The 23682-nt window shown below is 54.1% G+C and overlaps 2 long non-coding RNA genes across 3 annotated transcripts; both read right to left on the bottom strand.

Annotated features, from left to right (window-relative positions):
- Nucleotides 1-1156: 1156 nt before the first annotated feature.
- On the bottom strand, nucleotides 1157-23114 carry LOC126642271 (uncharacterized). 2 transcript variants are annotated; one of them, XR_007629410.1, is made up of 4 exons: nucleotides 23053-23114; nucleotides 21858-21904; nucleotides 2187-2310; nucleotides 1157-1214 (listed from the first exon to the last, which is right to left on the bottom strand). It is a non-coding gene; the product is annotated as an uncharacterized LOC126642271 (long non-coding RNA). The 2 variants fall into 2 exon arrangements; XR_007629409.1 differs by lacking the exon at nucleotides 1157-1214 and having other exon boundaries at nucleotides 2115-2310.
- On the bottom strand, nucleotides 11860-13572 carry LOC126642270 (uncharacterized). Its single transcript, XR_007629408.1, has 3 exons — nucleotides 13366-13572; nucleotides 12955-13052; nucleotides 11860-11910 (listed from the first exon to the last, which is right to left on the bottom strand). It is a non-coding gene; the product is annotated as an uncharacterized LOC126642270 (long non-coding RNA).
- Nucleotides 23115-23682: the final 568 nt, after the last annotated feature.

Here is a 23682-nt window from a genome sequence, read left to right as displayed (position 1 = left end):
GATGGTTTTAGCACAGTTAACACCAAGAAAACACCCTGGCTACAGCAGTTGATCTTGTGTGGTAGCTTGATTATGAGCTGTATTGGATCTTGGGTCTGGTCAGGGTGGGACTATCTAGCCAGGGGTCTTCCCAATGTGGATCACTGGGGATGTGGGTCCCCAAGGTGAGTTCTCCAACAGGTGATGGAGTTGGAGCAGTGGCCAAAGCTCTTCCCACAGCTGGGGCACTTGTAAGGCTTCCCTTACTGGTGGGTCCGTTGGTGTTTGGTCAAGGTAGAGCTTGTGGGTGAAGCTCTTCCCACACTCCCCACACTTGTAGGGCCTCTCCCCAGTGTGGATGCGCCGGTGGGTGATGAGGTTGGAGTTCTGTTTGAAGCCCTTCCCGCAGTCGGTGCAGTGGAAGGGCCTCTCATCTGTGTGTGTCCGCTCATGCCTGAGGAGAGTTGGAGCTGCACTGAAACCTCTTCCCACATTGCAAGCACTTGTAGGGCCGTTCCCCAGTGTGGATGCGCTGGTGTTGGATCAGGCTGGAGCTGTGCCTGAAGCTCTTCCCACATTCCCTACATGTGTAGGGCCGTTCCCCACTGTGGATGTGCTGGTGTTGGATCAGGTTGGAGTTGCTCCTGAAGCTCTTCCCACATTCCCTACATGTGTAGGGCCGTTGACCAGTGTGGATGTGCTGGTGGCTGAGGAGCTGGGAGCATTTCCTGAAGCTCTTCCCACATTCCAAGCACCTGAATGGCTTCTCCCTGCTGGGAGGCTGCTCAGGGACCAACAGCTCGGAGCTCCAGCTCAAGCTCCGGCCGCCTTCCCGGCACAGGACGGGTCTTTCTTCCTCAGAGCTCCCTGGGCTGGCTTTGCAGCCCCTCCTCCGGGGGCGTCTCTGGGTCTTTTCCTCCCCGCTGCCTTCCTGCGCCAGGGAGCCCTTCAAAACGGCCTCTCCCACCAGGCTCTGCTGGGAGGATTTGTCCTCCGTGCTCTCCGTCCTCAGCTTAGGGTCTGGGCAGGAAGGAAGAAGGACAGGCAGGGGATTTGCCTCCGGACCAGAGGGAAGGCCAAGGACATCGCCCCCAAATTTGGCCCCCACGGGCACCACAAGACAGGGCCAAAGGGGCACTGACTTCCTCCTCACCTGCCTGGGGGGCCCGTGGCAGCTTCCTCATCCTCACAGCCTCCTCCTTCATCTGCCCAACCTTTGGGAAGGACAAATCCTGCTGGGGGGGAAAAAAGGGCTGAGTGCATTGGCTTGGGGGTTCCTCCTGCCCAAGTCCAGCTCTAGAACTCACCGGGCATCCTGGGACCATAAAAACCTCCAAAACATCAAGATTCTGTACAGAAAAACCCAAACCACTGATTGGGTGAGAAAAACCAAAATCACTTACACTGAGGCAAAAAACCTCAGAAACAGCAAGATGAATCCCCTCGGAAACGTCAAAAACTTAAGGTTCATCCAAAATACGAATCTTTATGCCAAAAAAGTCTCTCTCAGGAGTTCCCCCTCTCTGGTCTCTCCCCTCTGGTGTTCAGAGGGTCCCCCCTGTCTGGGATGTTGGGGTTCCCACTTAGGGATGCTGGGAGTGTTGGGGGTCCCAAGGGTCCCTTCTCCTCTGACTCTCACCTTTGGGGTGCTGCCTTCTGAGATATTGTCCTGGGAAGGAGGAATTCATCCCAAATAGCCTGGGGGGAACATGGGGCCCGTGACAACCTCAGGCTGCAACCACAGATTTCCCTGCAAAGTCTGCAGGGAGTCAGTCAAGCTCTGGAAGAAGATTGTGCCCAAAGGGATGAGATTGCAGAGGGATCCTCAGGTCCCCCAGATGAAGCAGCAAACAGCAAGATACAAAAGGCGCCCCCACCAAGGATTTCATGGGGAGTGTTCTGCAGGGAGGGGACAGTGTCACCCCATGAGGGCGGGGTTGGCAAGTGGGAGGCTGCTCCAGGTGTCTGCAAGAGGCCTCGTGCTCTGCTCGGCCCCATCAGTGGCTGGGACCAACACCCCGTCCTCGTGGTCAGCAGCTCTTTCCTGCCCCAGCCAAGAGGTTCCCAGCCCCCCAGTGCTCCCCTGGGGCTGTCCCTGCTCCTCCCTGCAGGCTCCATGCACACTTTGTGTTCCTGGGTGCCACCAGCTCAGCAGCTGCAGCCGCTCCAATCAGCGCCCGCAGCTCTGCAGCAAAGCCCCAGCTCACCTGGCACACAGGGCATGGACACAGCACCTTCTCGCTGCTGGGCACTCCCAGCTCAGCCTCTTCCCCAGCACGGGGCTCTCCTGCCTCAGCACCACCTCTGCCTTCCACTTCTTCTCAGGGCCACCTCAGGGACACCTCTGGGCTCACCTCCGGGCCATTGCTCAGGGGCATCTCAGGGCCTGCTCTCCAGCACAGGAACCTGCAGGGAGGGCAGATGATGTGCAAGCCCAGGGGGGCCTGCTTGCCGTGGCCTGGGGGCTTCTTTCTCCTTCCACAACCACCCCACAACTTCTCCTGCTTTTCTAGCCCCACATCTTTGCAGACTGACCTTGTCTCTCTGTCTGTACAGACACATCTATCCCCTGTGGACAGAGCCTCCAGCATGTGCTGCCCTGGCAATGGCACCCAGAGAATCCCAGAATCAGCCGGCTTGGAAAAGACCTCTCAGGTCATCAAGTGCACCCCTTGATCCAACCCTGCCATGGTTCCCAGACTGGGGCACGGATGCCCAGGGGAGGGGCTTTGGGGATGAGGGCTCTCCCAGTACAGCCCAGTGAACTCCTCAGTGCCCTCCCAGTACAGCCCAGCGCCCCCAGTACAGCCCACTGTGTTCCTGTCCCAGGGTGCCAGGTGATCCCTCTTTGCCAGGGGTTTGTTTGGGATTTGGGGCATTTTGGGGGCCTCTGGGTGCATTTTGAGGTGTTGGGAGCATTGGGGGGTCAAAGGGATATGGGGGGGAGGTGATTAAAGGAAAAATGGGGGTTAAGGGACATTTGGGGGGGCTTATTGGGGCTGGGGAGGGACAGGAGGGGCAGCACCACGAGCAAGTGAGTCCTGAGACCCCCCTGGTGTCCCCAAGACCCTCCTGCTGTCCTCAATTTCCCACTTGGCAGCCTGAGACCCTCCTGGGGTCTCCAATGGCCCCGGGGACTACCCATGGCCCCAATTCCCCCCCTGACACTCCCCATTCCACTGTCCCCAAACCCCTCCCCATTGTCCCCAAACCCCATCCCTGATGTTCCCAACCCTCCATCTTCCTCCAGAAGGCCCCCCTGGACCCTCTGACCCCCAAAATGGCCCCATCCCCTCACAGTTTCAGAAAGGTCAAGGGCATCTGGGGACACGTTGGGGACACTTGGGAGCCTTTGGGGGAAACTGGGTGATTACTGATGGATACTGGGACACACTGGGGAGAACCAGGGGGTACTGGGAGGGACTGGGGGGTAATTGAGGGATGCTGAGAGGGCACTGGGAGGGACTGGGTTATTAGTGGGGGATTACCAGGACACACAGGGGGACACTGGGAGGTTACTGGGCCATAATGGGGGTTACTGGGTGCTCACTGGAGGATTATCAGGTCATACTGGGGGGCAGTGGGAGGTCACTGGGCTACACTGGGGGCGCTGGGCCCCCATTACCTGAATGTGGTACATCGACTCCCCAGACTTCGGGGGGCACCCATAAGACCCCTTCCCTGGGAGCTGGGGGACCCTCTGAACCCCATTACTGGACTTTAGAGGACCCTCTGACCCCCCCTCCCTACGGCGTCTGTGATGAGTTTTGAGGGTCTCTGGGGCTCGAAGGGGGGGGCACCAGCACCCCCTTTCCTGCGCTCGGTCCGCCGGGCCGGCAGGGGGCGCTGTGGCGCAGCAGGAATGGCTGTGCTGCGCAAAGCCTCATGGGGGCTGCAGTTCCCTCATGGCCGGCGCGCCTGCGCATTTAAGCCACATCGCCGGGAGAGCCCCCCTTTCTCCCAGCCCCCGAGACGGTTTCAATCGCCGCGCTCCGCCCTTCGGGAACCCTCGAACTCCCCCGCTAAACCCTCCCGAGCCCTCCAGGCTTTCCACAGATCCCCAGTTCCAACAGCCCCGCTCTCCCCGCAGCCGCCATCGCACTCACCTGGATCGCTGCTGCACAACATGGCGCTGGGCGCGCGCACCGCGTTTAAAACCCCCCGCCGCAGCCAATCAGAGAGCGGGACCCGCCCCTCCAGTGCCGTTTCCTGCCACGGCCCGCCCCGCGCGGGGAACCACGGGAGTTGTAGTTTCGGCAGCGAAAGAACCAGCGCGGAACTCGGGACTGCGCGGGGCAATCTGGGCAGATCCGCGGGAGGAACGAGCGGCTGCTGCAGTGTCCTCCGGGGACAGAGGAGGAACGAAAGGGCCGCTCCGAGAGCAGCTGTAGGCGAGATTAATGAGAGAAGGGAGAGAGGAATCGCAGCTGGAGTCCTCTAAAGAGACATCCCTCCCTCTGACTTCAAGCCTTTGCGGGATCAAGGGGAAAAGCTGTCGGTGTCGCTCCGTCCCCTAATTAAAACAGAATACAAAGATTCTCAAATGACAATACCCCTCAAATAACTGCAAAAGAAGTTCCTCAGACAGTGACTGAATCAGCGGAGTTAAAAAAGGAATAGAGCAGAACCCCTCAAGGATCTGAATATGTTTGAAGAGTCTCTCTTACTGGGGCTGACCAAATGTTGTTATCAGCAAAAGAGGCTGAAGGGTTCTGGGGAGCCGGAGTTTTCCTGACCACAGGAGATTCTCGTGGGCCCTGGTCCCTTCCCCAAAGAGCAGCCTGTTGGGCAGGGGGACTCAACCCCCTGCAAAGGGGAGATCCCCTGGCTACAGTGGGAAATGTTCATCAGATTGTGGAAAGTGAGCAAGAGGCTGCTTGTTTACAAACGATGGGTGATAGGGAATGAGCACCAAGCCCTGAATCCCCTGTGATGCTGCCTGCAGACCCTGAAAGAATGATTGCCCTTCTCAGAGGTCTCCCTGGGGCTGTGAAACCCACTGGCATTCAACTCAAAGGACACATAGAAAGCCTCAGCAAAGGGGACAGAACTGCAGCCCCCTCAGAAGCAGCTTTAACCCCCAGTCGTTACTGCAGAGAAAATAAGATTTGGACCTGGGGGAAGGTGGCACAGGAATTAATTAATTAGAGAAGAAAATATGGTCCAGGACCTTCAATCACTACTAATTCTCAGTCAACTGGGCACAGAATGCAAAACAAGAATTCCTCCAGCAAGACTCCAAAAGGAAACGTTCTGCCCTGGACAAGGAGGACCCACCAGCACTGGAGGACATGGGAAAAAGGAATCCCCTGTGGATTGTGGGCTTGCAAAAAGGAATCCCCAAATCCCTCAGGGATGGCCAACCCAGGGAGAAATGAGAGACATTAATGCAAGAGTGGGCAGCAAAGGAGGGATCCTTGAAAGCTGTCCCTGCTGCAGCCCCTGCCCTGGAGAGCTCACAGCAAGGGGAGGGGACAGGAAACTCCTCTCTTCATCCTCAGGAGCTGAGCTGGGCTGCCAAGGGTGGTTTGACATTGGATGGTTTCCCAGAAATTCCAAAGGACACTTGTTAATAACCTGTCCTATCGGTCCCCACAAAACCCCTGTCACTTTTCTGGTAGGTCCTGGCACTCCAGTGTCTGCCCTGAACACTGAAGGTGCATCTGCCTGTGGAATCACTCCCTCACAGAAAGGCACATTTGCTGTGGGTGCTTTTGGAAACACCCAGAGAACAGCAAAGGTGAGATGCTGCTGACCAGGGGAGGAGAAAGCAGGTGAAACCCTGATGGTTTGGGATGAACTTCGTGCTCATTTACTGGGGCTACACCTCCTGAAGGGAAGGGCTTGGATCTAAACACTCCCCTACTCCAGCACATCCTGCACCCCTCTAACCTGGTGTCATCATCAAATTTGCTCATGAAGTCCCTGGTTCTGCAGGAGCTGGAGATGCTCAAGGGGCAGCAGGACCAAGTCAGGGGCCTGGGGGGCTTTGGGGTCCAGGAGGGTCTTGGGGGAGCTGGGGAGGGGCTTTGGGGATTAGGGGTACAGACGAAGACAGACCAGTACAGACCAAGACCTTCTCATTGCTCCCAGATCTCTCCTGGAGCTGGGCCACATTGTCATGGGATACCTGAGCCCCCCCGGTGCCTGCCAAGTACAGCCCAGTGCCCCCAGTACAGCCCACTGTGTTCCTGTCCCAGGGTGGCAGGTGATCTCTCTTTGGGAGGGGGTTGAAATGGATTTGAGGGGGGGGGGTTGGGGGAGATCTGGAGGGATCTGGGGGTGGTTGGATGGGTATATGGAGGGCTTTGGGTGCATTTGGGGGAGATAAAAGGGGTCTTGGAGGCATTGGGGGTGAAATAAAGACAAGATAAAATACACTAAAAAATTAGCTATGTTAGTAAAATTTCGCTATGTTTTGTGTGACTTTGCAAGATTCTAACTGCTTGAAAGAAGGTTGCTGCCCAAATTGTGAACAATTAGGATAAAGCTGATGTAAACAAAAGGGACTGTCAGGGACAAGCAGGAAAGACTTCCAGCATGGAGCATGGCAAGGGAGACAGAAGAGGGGTGGGGGAAACCTGAGCTGTTTGAAATTATAAACTTTATGTAACCACTCTATAGTAACAGGAATAGGAGTTAGGCAACCAAATGTCTATTTAGATAAGGCAGACTTGGTAAAGAGTGTCTGTGATAGATAATTTTAAACTCACTCCTCCAAAGGTATAAAAAGCTGTTGTGTTCCTTTTCTGGGTGGACTGCACGGGGGGACAAACCCCCTGCACCTCCCCAGCCCTGATAACAGCGTGCCTGACACATTGTGGAGGATTTCTCTGAACCACAAGGACTCAGCACCAAAAGCCCCACGGGGCTCACTCAGATAAAGCAAGTCCTGACAAACCACGGCCCTTCCTGTGATTTCCCTCTGGTCTGGACAGTAAATTAGGAATGTTGTCCATGGAATCAGGGGCCATTGTGACACTGCAGGGCCCCATGGAACTGTGTTGTCTGGCTCTGCTGGGAGGGGCCCAGCTTTGCTGGCCTGGGAGGAACGAGCTCCCAGAGCTCCCAGTGTGCACAAACATCTGGCTCCCTTCTCCTCCTGGGTCCCACCCAAAGCCTGGCCAGGCCTGAAGGGGCAAACCCAGGGAGCCAACCTGTCCCATCTGCTGCCAAGCAAGGCCAGACATCGACTGCCACGGCCTTCACCAGCCCCCAGACATGGGGAGATAAAGGTCACACCTCGCTCACAATCACACACATTCTGTTAATGAACAGACACAAACAGTATCCACTAATGAGCAGATATTAATACATCTTACTAATGGCATTTTGTTGATGAGCAGACACACAGTGTAGTCTTATCACACCACATCTTTTAATCACAAACACACTGTCGTGGTTTTGCCCACCAGCTCATCCCTGGGGCTGAGGATGGTTTTGTCCAGGTGATTTCCGGACAAAAAACCAATCAAAAAGTTCAGTGACGCCTTTGCTAATTACATCTTTAAGAAAACGGAAGAGAAGGTTGTGGCGCAGTTGAAATTAGGAGCAGCAGCCATGTAGGAGAGACGCGGTGGGCCCGAGGAGGGCCAAGGCCCCCTCCTCCCTGGCTTGGGCCGGGGAGGGGGGCAGGTGAGGCACTGAAGCCTCCCTTCTCTCTTGTGAGAGAGTGAAGAAAAAAAGGTTTAAAAGACAAACTGCTTAGACGAGAAACCGCTGCAGAAGAATTCCAGCCATGAGATAACAGAATTTCCAAGGTCAACGCTGGCAGCTGAAGCTGCAACAAGAGAGAGAAGAAAAGTTCGAAGGGGGGAGAACTGCTTTTTCTCCTTTTCGCTCTCCCTCCCTTCAGCAGAGTAAAAACTGAAAAATAAAATCCCTGCCACCTGTAGAAGTTTGTTGGAGTGAAGAGACCCCCCGTGCGGCTCACAGAGGAGCTTGTGGATGCACCAGAGATTTGTGACTTTAACAGAGAAAGCCTTATGCTGGAGTAAAAGCGGCTCAGATGAGGCAGAGTCCTGTTAAAGACTTTGTGACCCTCGAAGGGATCGATGCTTATGTTGGAGCGAGACAGCTCAGATAAGCCTGGGATCTCAGTGAGAGATCCATGCTGCTGCTGTTGAAGATTTATGACCCTGACGGGTATTAGAACCTACGCTGGAACACAAAACGGTTCAGGTAGGGATGTTGGGATCCATGTGTGGGATCCGTGCTGCTGGTGCTAGAGAGAACCTACGCTGGAGCAGAAAATGGCTCAGGTGGGATATTGGGATCCGAGTAAGGGATCCAGACTAGACCCATGCCGAGAAGTCAATCAAGGACTGTTCTCCCATGGGGAGGGACCTCCATAGGGAAACAGGGGTGAACTCTTAAACCATTATCCCCTGTAACCCTGTGGAAGAAGATCCATAGTAAGCAAGTGTCCCCTTGCAAGTCTATGGAAGGAGACCCTTCAGGACCTGGGTAACCCTCAGCCTTCGGTTTTAACCCAGGAGGGGGGTAGGCCCAGCCCTGGAGGCCAACACAGAATGAGAGAGAGATAAAGAAGTTCCAACTGCGACGAAAGTGCTGCAGAGTTACTGGAGAGAGAGAGAGAGAGAGAGAGAGAGAGAGAGAGAGCTGGAATTCTGAGAACAGAAAAGGACTGCTTCTCCTCCTTGGACTGATATAAAGGGAGGTGGGGGGAGAAGTATCTTCTGTAAATACATAATACCTTTTACTTAAGTAGAATTGTTGTAAATATAATTCTTTAGTGTTAGCTTGTTAATAATAAATACTCATACTTTTTTTTCAATTCAGTCTCTTTTTGTCTGCATAAACCTTCTCTCAACTAATAGTAATTGTATGGGGTATAAAAGTGAATTGAGCCAGGGCAAAACCACGACACACACACAGTTTTAGCTGATGAGCAGTACATGGATAAACAGAACATCAGCTTGGAAGGGTCATGCAGAGGCCAACTTTGGCCCAGGGCCTGTAATTCAGGCCTCACCACTTCAGGGACAGACAGACAGGGCTTTTGATTACACACACATTTACACATTCAGCAGATATTCTTGCTCACTTTATCCATGGACTTGTAGGTAACTCTGGGGTCACATTTGGTACTAAAATGAGATGGAAATTTTCCCCCATGTCAAGAGTGTTTTAACTTGCATCAGAAGAGCAAAACGAGACTGAAGCATTTTGTTTCTGCAGTCCAGTGGGAACCTCTGTCTGGTGACCTTCCCAAAGGTACCCCAAATCCAGGGATTCCTGGATTCAACAGGATTCCACTCCCTTCCCTAGCCTGGTTGGTGCCACAAGGAAAAACCTCTGGCCACCCAGAGAAGGTACCCCCGAGACCAGGAGATATTTATACCCCCCTTCTCTGGGCAGTTCAGTGCAATCCATCTGCCAACATTCACCTGGAACATTTCCACACTTTCCATCCCCTATTCCCACCCCACTGGCAGGGTTTGGATTGTTTCTCTCACACTCCCCACACCGCTGACTCACTGCTGGTACAATTGGGGTCAGTTTTGGACCCAGAACCCACTTGTGCAGATGTTACAGTGCAGAAACAAAGACAAACACAAACCAGTGATCAGTGGATAAAACAAAGCCAGAGACCAAATTGTGGAACACCAAATAACCCCCCCAAAGCACTGGAAGATCCACACATCTGGATATTCCCCCTTACTCAACACATGCCCATTACTTTGCTTTACACACTCACACCCCTATTGCAAGTACCCATTTGGTCATTTGGGGTCTTCTTTGGGGGTCTCTGGAGGGGTTTTCTGTGTCTGGTGCCCCCCAAAGTTGAGGTGTCCCCTTGTTGCCCTCAGTTCTGAGCAGGCACAGTGTCAGTGTTTTTCACCACAAAGGCTGGAACGTTTGGGTTTGATCTTCTCTGGGTCCCCAGAGCTCAGCTGACATCCTGGTTGCTTCAGGTACATCCCTGATCCAATAAATCCTCCAGGATTTCTTCCAGATTCTGTTGTTCCTTATTTGGCCAGAGTGGAATGTTGTGAGCAATGTTCTATTTCTCCCACCAAAAAGTCCAGGGGGGCTCATCCATCTGGAGTCCAGCAGGTCTCAGGAGGCTCTGGGAGGGATGGAAGCTCTTCCCAGAAGTAACTGAGGGGTGGAGATATTCCTCATCCTGCTCCTCCACAGCTGGGTCGAGACAGCCCCTGGGGATGGGAACAGCTGCCTTGGTTGCTTGGGGATCTTGTCCATCACTGTTTGTAGGGTCTTCCCACATGGCAGCATCCTGGGAGCCGTGGACTGGGCACTGGCACCCCCAGGAAGTTTTCTGCTGTGCCACTTGCTCCTGGGAATGCCTCAGCTGGGAGCCTGGAATGGGCTCCTTACCCCCAGGCTGTTCCTGGCCATGGGCACCCTCAGGGATGAACGGGCTCTGCTGATTCCCGCGGCTCCAGGGGAGCAGGGAGTGCCATCCATGGGGGCTGATCCATCTGAAGCCTGGCAGGGCTCAGGGAGGCTCTGGGAGGGATGGAGGCTCCTGCCTGAACTAACAGAGGTGCAGAGATTTTCCTTATCCCGCTCCTTCCACAGCTGGAAATGGGAAAAGCCACCTTGGACACTGGAGGATCTTGTCCAGCAATGTCTGGAGGGTTTTCCCACATGGAAGCATCCTGGGAGCCATGGATTGGGTACCAACACTTGCTGCTGTGCCACTTGCTCCTGGGAACACCTTACTGGAACGGGCTTGTTACTTCCAGGCTTTTCCCAGCCCTGGGCATCCTCAGGGATTGGCAGGGTCTGCTGATCCCCTCGGCTCCAAGGGACCTGGGGGACCTGTCCATGGGGCCTCTGCCATGTGGATTCTGCAGGTTCTTACGGAGACCCTGGGAGGCCTGGAGGCTCTTGCCAGAAGTAACTGAGTTCCTGAGGTTTCCTTATCCTGCTCCTCCACAGCCGGATCAAGAGAGTGCCGTGAAGTTGGGAACACCTGCCTTTGCCACTGGAGGATCTTGTCCAGCAACGTCTGGAGGGTTTTCCCATATGGAAGCATCCTGGGAGCTGTGGATTTGGCACTGGTGGCTCTGGGACATTTGCTGCTGTGCCACCTGCCCCTGGGAATCCAGGAATGGAATGGGCTGGGCTCCCACTGGGACTGGATTAGCGGGGTCTGCAGATACCCACTGCTCCACGGGAGCAGGGACTCTTATCCATGGAGGCTCTGGGAAGGATGGAGGATCTTGCCAGGAGATATTCCTTATCCTGCTCCTCCACAGCTGGATCAGGAGAGAGCCTGGAGATGGGAACACTTCTCTTTGCCACTGCAGCATCTTGTCCAGCACCACGTGGAAGGTCTTCCCATATGGCAGCATCCTGGGAGCCATGGATTGGGCACCAACACTTGCTGCTGTGCCACTCTATCCTGGGAATGCCTCACTGGAACAGGCTTGTTGCTCTCAGTCTCCTCCTGGCCATGAGCATCCTCAGGGATGAGCGGGGTCTGCTGATCCCCACGGCTCCAGGGGACAAGGGAGACCTGTCCCCCGGGATTCCTCCGGCCTCCAGCCAGCAGGGCTCACGGAGGCTCCTACAGGGATGGAGCCTCTTGCCACAAGGAACAAGGTGCAGGGATATTCCTTATCCTGCTCCTGCAACCCCGGATTGAGAGAGTGCCCTGGAGATGGAGCAGCTGCCTTTGCTGCCGGGGGATCTTGTCCAGCACCACCAGGAGGGTTTTCCCACTCGGCACCGCCACAGCACCCCGGGAGCCTTGGATTGGGCACTGCAGCACCCCTGGCCAGGCTGTCCTTCTGGCTGCACACTCGTGTCTCCAGCTCCCTGGTTGCTGCCCACAGCACGTGCACTGGGACACAGGCACGGCAGGAGGGGCCAGGAGGACAGTCCATGCTCGTGGGCTCCTGAGAAGAGCAGGGCTGTGCTGAACAGAAGCAACTCTGTCTGCCAGAAATGAAAAGAAACAAAAATCTGCAACGAGAATTCACTGCTCTCATCTTAAAACAGAGGTGAAATCAGTGCAATAGGACATGGAGCCAACTACAGCGTTCATGACATGGATGATACAACTTGCAAGTTTTCACCAGGAACTGCAAAACATCCACGTGCTGCTCCCAGGCATTTTTAGTTCTGTCCTGCTTCCTGGCAAACTAAGTTTGCCTGTAGGTCAAAGAAGGACAGACTCAAGCTTAAGAAATTAAAATATTTTGGAGTTATAATCCTTAAAACATCACCTTTCAAAGGGAGATAAGTAACAGGAAAAACAGCCAAATTGAGTCATGGCAGAATAAAAGACTTTGATTTGATTCTTCACAATGTTTTGTTTTTATTATTAATTTTACTCCAGCAATTACCAAACGATCACATCGGGGCCCTGCTTAAATTAAAAAGGCTTCATAAGCTGACTCCTGTCTGCCAACTGGGAATAAATCAACTCCTCTGGAACTCTTTGGAATAGACAAAAAGATTTGTTGAAACTCTTTGTCAAAACCTTTAACTTGACTGAGCTTCAGGACTCCTGCAACTCTCCTGTTATTAGTTCATCACCTGGATTATAAACCATATTTATCTGGTTGGCCCAGGTAAAGATTTACAAATATAAAATAAGATCCTTCATTTCCAGGAGCTACAAGCTGTAATCACACACAAGGACATTTGTCATTTTTTGGTTCTGCAAAAGCTTGGGAAACTTTTCCCTTTTATATTTTCCCTTCTGAACTCATCTCTTTCCTTTCTCTCCCTTCCTCTACTCAGAAGAACCTTTCCTGTGGTTTATTCCTGTGTGGACTCTCTGATCCTTCCACAGGACTTTATAGAGATGTGGTTGTTGCAAAAAAAAATACTTATTAGATCTTTCTTGGGTTTGATTGAGACTGTTCAGATGATGAAACACATATTTTACATTATCCTGAACTGCAAATTTGTTACACAATTAAAGGAGAATATATAAAAAAGGTTTGAATAGCATAATTGAAAAAGGCTCATTACCTGTCCAATTGCCATAAAGTAAAGCTGTATCTGTCGTCTAAAGAGGAAAAAAGCCTTTTTTCCCCTTTTGATTTGAACACACATTTGGACTTTTTTTCCTGTATCAAATGAAGCAAAAAGAATATGTTATTACAACTTTATTATTTCCTAAATGCATGGTGTGTGCTACAGAGCACCACTGAACTGTGCCAGCCTTCCTGCAGCTGGATAAACTCAGTGCAGATTTGCACCAGGAGCTGTAAATCATCAACCATCCCCATGCCCTGGGGTGAGCCCTGACCCCAGCAATGCCTTCTGGGGACAGGTTCTCCACCTGTGCAGGCATCCTCCTCCCTGCAGGTGTTCCAAGTTCCCCTCTCCCACGGCCCTCCACCCAGCCATGGAACACTGACAATCCACAATGGTTCACACCTGGCATGGATTTTTTCCTTTGGGAGATCTGGGGCAACCTGGAACTTGCTCAGCCTCTTGTGCCCTGTTCAGGTGGGCATCTGTCACTTTTCCTCCTGCAATAATCCAACCCAATCCAACCAGTACTTTGCTGCTGCTCCAAGGAATTACCAGAAGCTTTGGCTGTGTTTTACCATTGTAGATCTCAATTTTATATAACTCAAGTTAAATAAGTACAATTTTAAAACACTGGCACTTCTGTATTTCAAACTCCCAGCACAGCACAGACATTTGACAGCTGATCCTGAAACTTGACTGGTGATAATGCCAGCAGGGTATTAATAAATAGGGAATATCAGGACAGAAGTTCATCCAATACACACACCCCAAAATTGTCCCAAAAATACAGATTGATTTGGGAGGTTGTTTTCTGGAAGGAACAAACTTCACAGCCCTGCCATACACACAACAAAGTGTGACCCAGGCACGAAGGGGAGCAAAGCTGAGGGTCCTTCAGGCTCCAGATTTAAAGGGTGACATTGGCTGGACACTGCTGGGAGCCCTCACACATTGCCCACGTTGGGGTGAACTCACAGAAGAGACAGAAATGGTTTTCATGCTGCTCCAATATAGAATCTCTTTACCCAAACCCCAAATCTGAACAAAATCTGCCCCTGCTTTTCCCTCCATACACCCAGGACGTGTGTGGGGCACAGAGGGGGAACAGGAGGGTCTGTCTGCACAGCAGACAAGCCTGAAGAAGCACAATCTGTCATCCTCACAACAAACAGTGTGAGTTTAGCCCAGCAAGGGCTTGAAAACCCTGGTGACTAACTGGGGGGGAGGAGAGGAGGGAAAAAATCCTTACCAATTCCTTAGGGACTTCTATGCAGGAAAACATAATCAAAACACTCATATCAAAGCAATCCATTACACTTTTTGCTAACTGGAAATTCAAGATATATTATCTAATATATGGCTTATTATTTACAAGAGATGCAAAAGGAAAAATAAAATATTTTACCAATTGGTTCTTCAACTCATTTCGTGGATGAAGTTCCATTTCTGAACTTCCCTGGGCAAGGGGAAATTGGGAGGAGGGTCAGGGAATTTGGGGGGTCCTGGGGGATTTGGGGGGTCCCTCCCCCTTTTTCGGGTCTTGGGGGACTCCTGGGGGGGATTTTTGAGGTCCCTGGGTGGGTTTTGGGGTGAATTTTGGGAGTTTTTGGGGTCCCTGGGTGGGTTTTGGGGTGAATTTTGGGGTTTTTGGGGTCCCTGGGTGGATTTTTGGGGTCCCAGGTTGGGTTTTTGGGGTCCTGGGGGGGATTTGGGGGGTCCCTCCCCCTTTTTCAGGTCCTGGGGGGCTCCGGGGGGGATTTTTGAGGTCCCTGGGTGGGTTTTGGGGTGAATTTGGGGGGTTTTTGGAGTCCCTGGGTGGATCTTTGGGGTCCCAGGGTGGGTTTTTCGGGTCCTGGGGGGGATTTGGGGGGTCCTGGGGGGGATTTGGGGGGTCCCTCCTTATTTTTCGGGTCCTGGGGGACTCCTTGGGGGGATTTTTGGGGTCCCTGGATGGGTTTTGGGTGAATTTTGGGGTTTTGGGTCCCTGGATGGTTCCACTTCGAACTTCCCTGGGTGAGTTGCAATTGGCTGGTGAGGCCAAAAGATTCAGGATCAGGACTTTTATCTTTTGAAACTACATATTGGATTTTAGGGATAAATTGCAACATTCTGAAACTGGAAAGCTGATAAAACAGAAAATACTGTTTCTCCCTCAAACACATTTGAAGAAGTCCACCCATGAAAACATTCCAGCCCTGCAGAAATCCAAGCCCTTGCAGCCTGCTCAGCTCACCTGATCCCTCCTCTCCACTGACGGCAGGAACAGGACTCTCCTATTGCAGGGGCTCACCTGGAGATGCTGGGTTAAGGACTCACAACTTCTTAAGAAAATCAACATTATAATCTCACAGTTCTGGCAAGGTTTCATTATCAGAGGGGTTCAAAAGCAAAGCTCTGTTGCCAGGACCAATTAATGCAGGATGGTGCTCTAATGCCAAAGGTTATTTCTGTTGCTGCTTTTGTTACACTCTGGAATAACTCCTGTAGAGATCAGAGCTGGCAACCAGAATTCCAATGGCACTCTTGTTTCATTTTTCAGACTTTGCATTTCAAGAGTGGTGAATTTTATTGGAAACTTTGAAACGGTTGTAACAAACTGCCTCTGAAATTTTATTTTATTTATTTCTGAGGCAGAATTTTCAAACATATCCTTTGAGTGTGCAAACAGTTGAATGAGTTGTAATGATTTTTATTTACAATTGTACATTTGCCCTGATTGATGTCCTAATTTATATTTTGTTAAATGTGAGTTCTTTCATTGTTGTCTTCTGTAATAAATGGCTTTTCACTATTTTTTTAAAAAATATAACCCACAAGCGTAAAGGTGATCTCATAAAGTGTTACAACCTTTTAAATCCACTTGGTGCCACAGAAGCACAGCATGCAAATATTGCATCCAAATATACTGATATTTACACCAGAAAGTTTGGACTTGATGACAGTTCTACACAGTCATGAACAGAGGGTTAGTTTTATGTGGTGACCATGAATAAATAAAAGCTCTGAGCTTTTCTTTGTTGTTCCCATTGATAACTGCCAGCCTGCCCTCCGTGGGGAACACAGGCCTGCATTTTGTAGAGTAGGGATGAAGACCTTTTGGAGCCCGATAGTTTGATCCCCATTTAACTGGTTTTTAGAAATCAGGAGCTGGACTCGAAGGTGCTGAGGGGTCCCTCCCAGCTCAGCACATCCCACGATTCCATGAGGTCCAACTGCCCACCCAGCACCGCCCCAGGAACCCCCAAACCACTGAACCGCGTCACTCATGGCCAGCTCCAGACGCCGCTGAAACACCTCCAGGGACGGCGACTCCACCTGGGCGAGCTCTTGCAGCGCCCGAGCGCCCTGTGGGTGCAAACAACTCTTCCGATCCCTGCCCTGGCCCTGCCCGGCCTCAGCCCGAGCCCCTTCGCTCCTGCCAGCGCAGGCTCCTTCCCAGCAGCCGCCTGAGGAGGAGGCGGCTCCCGGCTCCCCTGTGCCCCCCGGCCGGCCCCGCTCCGGCCCCGCTCGGGGCGAGAGCTCCCCCGGGGTGCCCTTGGCGGCGGTGGCTCCCTGTGGGTCCCTCCCCGCGGGTCTCTCCCCGGGGCCGCTCTCCGTGCCCGTCCGGCCGCGGCCGCTCCCAACTCCCAACTGCCCGAGGGCACCTCGGCCGGGGCTCTTGGCCCCGCCCCCTCCCCTGCCCGACCAATCCCCGCCTCGCCCCGCCCACTCCGCGTCTTCCCATTGGCTGCGCGCGCCCAGCCCATGGGGCGAGGAGCGCGCGGGGAGGGTTCGACGCCACGTGACCCGCGGGGGGGGTGGAACAGGGGTGAGGCGGGGAGCGCTGGGAGCTGCCTGGCAACTGATGAGTCATCAGCTCCGCGCGCTCCCATTGGTTAAAAAATGCTTCGGGTCCTTCTCTGGCTGATCCCCCCAAGTCCCCCCTCAGTGCCCCCCCCTCCCCCAAAAACCGGGACCGGGTGAACTGGGAAGCTTTACTGGGAACACTGGGAGAAACTGGGCTGGGGTAGAGTGACAGTGGGGGAGGGGAGACACACAACCCCCCAGGAATCAGCGGGGGGATGGGGGGGGTCCCGGCTGGTCCTGAGGCCCCCTCACCTCCTTCCGCAGGTGGAAGCCGAGCTCCAGCCCAGAAGGATGAACCCAACACAGAGCCCCTACCCCTGTCAGCATCTTGGGGGGGCGGCGTCCGTCGGCAGCTCGAGGAGGGCCTGGAGGGGTCAGGACACCCCAAAAATTCTCACAGACCCCGCGGCGTCCCCCAAACCCCCTCCCAGTCTTACAAACGCCCCCCAGACCTCCCTAACCCCTTTACAGCCCATCCAGGACTCCCCCAAACCCTGTCCCAGCCCCGCCAGGAGCTCTCAAATCCCCTCCCAGGCACACAGGACACTCCCAACGCCCCCCCGGGCCCCCAAACTGCCTCCCAGACCCACAAAAGTCCACAAGACACCACCCAAACCCTTCCCAGTCCCCTCCAGCCTTCCCAGGACCCCTCTAACTCTCTCCTAGTTGCTCCCTTCCCCTCGAGGACTCCCCCAAACTCTTCCCCAGTCCCTTCCCCTGGGAGAGAAGGGAGATTGGGATGGGCTGAGGGGCACTGGGAGAGAGAGAGGAATTTTTTTTGCCCCTTTCCTGGGCACTGGAACCCCCTGCTCCCCCGTTCCCGACCATCCTGGCTCTCCTTTTCCCCCCAAGCCATGAACAGGTTTTGGGGGTCTCTCGAGCGTCGCAGCCAATAGGATGATGCTGTTTCAATGACGTCACTGGTTTCCAGGCAGAATATGCCCGCCCCTTCTCCCGCCCCTGTGAGACTCATCCAATAGAGCATCGCGACTTCCGTGACATCACCGGTCGTCAGGCAGAAGCGCGGGGGCTGCCGGGAGTGGGGCGGTGCTCGCGGGGGGGCAGATCCCGATCGATCACGATCAGTTGGGATCGATCGTGATCTGGGGTCTCCTCCGGCCACGATGTTCTTCACGTATGGTCCCAATGAGGCCATGGTGGTGTTGGGTGAGTTCGGAAGGGGCCCCGGGGCTCCTGGTGACCCCCCAAATTCCCAAGAGTCCTGGGGATCCCCTAAAAACCCCTCTACGATTCCTGGCTCCTCCCCACCCCCCCTTCTTGAGGTCTCACCTCAGTCCTTCCCCTTCCCCCAAGTATCCTGTGAGTTCCCCAACCTCCCCCTCCATCCCCCTAAATCTCCTGGGACTCCCCCAGCCCTCCCAAACCCCCTCCTGGGGACCCCTGTATCTCTTCCTCAGGATCCATGGCTGGAACAGAGACAAGAAGAACAGTCATTCAAACACTACAAAAAAATTTTTATTGCAGTGAGTGTAAAAAAACTCCTAGCAAAGCGAATCAAAAGCTAAAAAAGAATACAAAAACACTACTTTATCAGTTGGTTTTCATACAATACTACGAACATCTTTTATTACAGTATTAGCTAGTAAAAAGGGAATTAAAGGGACACAAAAAAAAAGAATAAAAAAGGTTTTCTTTCCCGGTTGCTTCCTATCAACAAACTGTGCTCACCTGCACAGACAGGCCAGGCCTACCAGGCTCTGCAGGGCTGGTCGGTGCCCGTGCTTGGCGGGTGTCCCCGCGGAGCAGCACAGTGTGGATGGAAGGATGAGCATCGCTCCACCCAGCAGTGCTGACACCCCATTCCATCAGCTCTACATTACACTACGTAGGGCCAGGACGCAGCAGAAGGTGGTGCTTGAGTGGCAGCCAAACAGCGCCCGTTCATCACCCCATGGCAACAGTCTGGGCGTGCCCCACTGTAGGGCAAGGGGCCAACGACCCCTGCCCACATCATCTTCCTCTCTATCACCTTCCTCAGCCCTATGGACGACCTGTACCATTGTGTTCCAAGGGGATTTGTATCTCTCTTGCAGAGTGGAGCCAAGCCAAGGAGGAACTCAGCTCTGATAATGGGGGATATGCAATTAAAATTGCTATAGACACAGTGGGCCCTACAGTGAACTTGTGCAACAAAGTCACATTGTACAATACTCTGGCTGTGTTCACATGCGAATATAATCACTTTTTCACCCCTTTTTGCTCCATGGATCATCTAAATCAAAAGTACCCCCTTACACCATGGTAACCATTGTGCATTCTCATTGTTACACTGATTACCATGGCAACCATTAAGCATTCTAATTGTGAAGTTGGTTACCACTGCAACCATTGTCCATTCTCATTGTGACATCGCTTACCTTGCAACCACAATGCATTCTCATTGATATGTGCATTACCATGGCAACCATTGTGCATTTGGATTGATAGGTTCGGTTAATAAAGCAACCATTATGCATTCTTATTGATACGTCGTTCACCATGGCAACCATCTGTAACACACAGATAATATAGAAATTCCAAAAATGGTTTCTGCCTGTCAAAACCTTCCTATCAAACATTCTCTGTCAGCTCTCTGCCAGAAGTTCTCACCAGGACTTCCCACTGCACTTTTCCTGCCAAAACATCCTGCCATTGTTTATGATTATCATATCTCTGCCAATATCTCAACTGACTACGTGCCAAGAAACCACGTACAACCTCCTCTGAACACTCTAAAAGTTGAGGGCAAATTCTGGAAAATCAGGGAGAGGAAAGGGAGAACTGGTGACTGTAGCCTAGAATCTCTGCCCACCGCCCCTCACCTTTTCTCCATGGAAACTGCAACACTAAAGAAACATTAAAAGAAACACTAAAGAAACACTAAAACTACCACTAATACAGAATAAGATAGGACAGTGCTCTACACTAAAGCAATTTTTGAAGCAATTCTACTCAAGTTGGCACCAAAGCAAGAATTATGAATTAGAGATGGATGGAACTCCCCCAGACCAACGCTCGTGGGGAGATCTCTGTTCTCAACCTCCAGCAGTGACCTTGGGGGGTCCCAGCCAAGGCAGGAATCTGCACACACCCCCCAAGAAGGGTTCTGTTGGCACAACCTGCCCCTGGCAAAGGGGACTGGCCCTTTCTGGTGGAAAGGGATGGACTGACAGTCACTGGACTCCAGGGGTTGCCTCACCATCAGGGGGGTCATTCGGGGTGGGAGCAGCGGCCGAAGCTCTTCCCGCAGTCGGGGCACTCGTAGGGCCTTCCCTTACTGGTGGGTCCGTTGGTGTTTGGTCAAGGCAGAGCTCTGGGTGAAGCTCTTTCCACACTCCCCACACTTGTAGGGCCTCTCCCCGGTGTGGATGCGCCGGTGGGTGATGAGGTTGCCGTTCTGGTTGAAGCCCTTCCCGCAGTCGGTGCAGCGGAAGGGCCTCTCCCCTGTGTGTGCCTGCTCATGCCTGAGGAGCTTGGAGCTGGTCTGAAACCTCTTCCCACATTCCAAGCACTTGTAGGGCCGCTCCCCAGTGTGGATGCGCCGGTGGATGCGGAGGTTGGAGCTGGTCCTGAAGCTCTTCCCACATTCCCTACACATGTAGGGGCGTTCCCCAGTGTGGATGCGACAGTGGTTGCGGAGGGCGGAGTTCTGCCTGAAGCTCTTCCCACATTCCCTACACGTGTAGGGCCGTGCCCCAGTGTGGATGTGCTGGTGGCTGAGGAGGTCTGAGCTCTTCCTGAAGCTCTTCCCACATTCCAAGCACCTGAAGGGCTTCTCCCTGCTGGGAGGCTGCTCAACAGATGCACCACAAGACAGGGCTAAAGGGGCACTGACTTTCTCCTCACCTGCCTGGGGAGCCTGCGGCAGCTTCTTCGCAGCCTCCTCCTCCATTCACCCAAGCTTTGGGAAGGACAAATCCTGCTGGGGTTGAAACAAGGGCTGAGCGCGTTGCCTTGGGGGTGCCTCCTGCCCAATCCATCTCTAGAACTCACTGGGCATCATGGGACCATAAAAACCTCCAAAACACCAAGATTTAGCCCAAAAATCCCCAGCCAGGAGCTCCTCCTCTCTGGTCCCTCTACTTCGGGATTCTGGAGGTCCCCCCTGTCCGAGCTGCTGGGAGTTCCATGTGTATCTGGGGTCTCTCCTCTACGAGGTCCCTGCCCTCCCTCTCCAGGCTGCTGGAGCTCCCAGGAATCCAAGACTCCCCCATCTCCCAACTTCAGGGTTCTGGGGAACCTCCAAACCAGCAAGATTCAGCACAGAAAAAAACAAACCACCAAGATTTAGGCAAAAACCCCTCAGAAATAGCAAGAAGACCCCCGCCCTCATAATTGCAAAGAGTTGAGATTCAGCTGAAATATAAATTATGAAGATGAGCAAAAAAATCTCTCCCAGGAGTTCTCCCTCTCTGGTCTCCCCCCTCTGGGGTTCAGAGGGTCTCCCCTGCCTCGGAGGTTGGGGATCCAACTTAGGGATACTGGGAGTGTTGGGGGTCCCAAGGGTCCCTTCTCTTCTGACCTTTGGGGTGCCACCTTCCCAGACATTCCCCCTCTCCAGGTTCTCCACCTTGTTGTCCTGGGGATCCCCACTCTCCAGGCTTCCCCTTCTCCGCTCCCCCCGTTTCAGGCTCCCGGGGGTCCCGGGGCTCCTCCCTCTCCGTGCTCCCCCCTCCAGCCTGCCGGGGGTCCCCCAGCTCCGGCATCGCCCGCTCCGCCCTCCACCCTCGGCAGCTCCCAGGGGGACCCCAAAACTGCTGTGTCTGCCCAGCCAGCCCCGGGCTGACAGTGGCCCTGACCCTGTCCCTGCTCCTCCCTGCAGGCTCCGTGGCCGGGCACACTTTGTGTTCCTGGGGGCCACCAGCTCAGCAGCTGCAGCCGCTCCAATCAGCGCCCGCAGCTCTGCAGCAAAGCCCCAGCTCACCTGGCACACAGGGCATGCACACAGCACCTTCTCCCTGCTGGGCACTCCCAGCTCAGCCTCTTCCCCAGCACGGGGCTCTCCTGCCTCAGCACCACCTCTGCCTTCCACTTCTTCTCAGGGACACCTCAGGGCCAGCTCTGGGCTCACCTCCGGGCCATTGCTCAGGGGCACCTGGGTGGGAGAGGAGGGGCAGCACCACGAGCAGGTGAGTCCCGAGACCCCCCTGGTGTCCCCAATGTCCTCAGGGTTTCCCCATGGCCCCAATTCCCCCCTTGACGCCCACCATTCCACTGTCCTCAAACCCCATCCCAAATGTCTCCAACCCTCTATCACCCCCCAGGAGCCCCCTCTGGACCCTCTGACCCCAGACCAACCCCCATTCCCCCTTCACACTCACAGAAAATTCAACGACATGTGGAGAGACACTGGGGACACTTGGGGGGCTTTGAGGGGTTGTGGGTGATTACTGGGGGATACTGGGACACACTGGGGGGAACCAGGGGGCACTGGGAGGGACTGGGGGTTATTGAGGGACTACCGGGACACACGGGGGGACACTGGGAGGTTACTGGTCCATACTGGGGGTTACTGGGTGCTCACTGGAGGATCATTGGGCCATAGTGGGGGGCAGTTGGAAGTCACTGGGAAACACTGAGTGGTCACTGGGGGGTTACTGGGACATACTGAAAGCCACTGGGAGTTCAATGGGCTATACTGGGGGCACTGGGATCCCTTTACCGCATGTGGTTCATCTCCCTCACAAGACTTTGGATGGCACTGCCAGGACCCCTCCCCTGAGGGCTGGGAGACCCCTTGAACCCCTCTGCTGGGCTTTAGGGGACCCCCGGGATCCCCTCCCTGTGGGGTCTGTGTGTGCTAAGTTTTGGGGGTCTCTGGGGTTCGGGGGGGCATCAGGACCCGCTTTCCCTGCGGTCGGTCCGCCCAGCCGGCAGAGGGCGCTGCGGCACGAGCGGCAATGGCGGCGCCGCGCGAGGCCTCATGGGAGTTGTAGTTTCTGTAATGAGAACTCAGCCAGCGCCTGCGCAGTGCAGCCATGGCGTTTAAACCTCTCTCCTGAGGGGGTTCCATGGCCCCAGCCCTTTCAGGGACCCCCTAAACCCCTTCAGGCACCTTCACCCTCCCCTCTGAGCGCCCTCAGGACACCAAATCCCCTCCGCGACCCCCCGACAGCCCCTCACGGAACTCAAAACCTCCTCGGGAACCCCCGAGCCCCTCCTCTCCACTCTGCCGAGCCCTCCAGCCTTCCCGCAGCCCCCGAGCGCATCCCCAGCCCCGCCGCAGCCCCCGCCAGGGCTCACAAAGTCGGAGCAGATCCCGCTGTCGCCGCCATCGCTTTCCCGGCAGCCACCGCGGGGCTGTGCGCGCGCACCGCCGGCAGAGACCCCGCCCCGCCCCCTTTTCCGCGCGGGGCACGCCGGGAGTTGTAGTTGCAGCGGCTCAAAGCTCCAAACTCCCCCAGACTCAATTCCCCACGGGCGTTCCTGGGGCAGAGCGGGGCAGAACCGGGGCGGGGACGGGACGGGCATTGGGTGGAAATCATTATAAAAACTGTAACCCCTGCGTTGGAAGGGATGGGTGTGGGTTTGTATTCCTGGACCCTCATGGAAACCTCTGCTGCTTGTCTGACCTCTACCTAGTTGGGCCTGGAGTCTTTTTTCCTCTGCAGCCTTTTAGGCAGCAACGTTTATGGGGTTTATGAGGACATGGCCTTTATGAGGAGAGCCTCTTATGAGGGGTATGGACTTTCTGAGGACAGCACCTTTATGACCTGTATGGGCTTTATGCAGAGGGATCTTTTATGATGAGAGCTCTGTCATGAGGTGTGTGGGGTGTATGAGGACAGTGCTTTTATGACATTTATGGTGTTTATGAGGACAGAGCCTTTATGAGGTTTATGGCATTTATGAGAACATCTCCTTTATGATGAC

The sequence above is a fragment of the Myiozetetes cayanensis genome, unplaced genomic scaffold, assembly GCF_022539395.1.
Source record: "Myiozetetes cayanensis isolate MyiCay16 unplaced genomic scaffold, myiCay2020 scf229, whole genome shotgun sequence".
Taxonomy (NCBI): domain Eukaryota; kingdom Metazoa; phylum Chordata; class Aves; order Passeriformes; family Tyrannidae; genus Myiozetetes; species Myiozetetes cayanensis.
The sequence above is the reverse complement of the archived record's forward strand: the minus strand, read 5'-3'. Positions and strand labels throughout refer to the sequence as shown.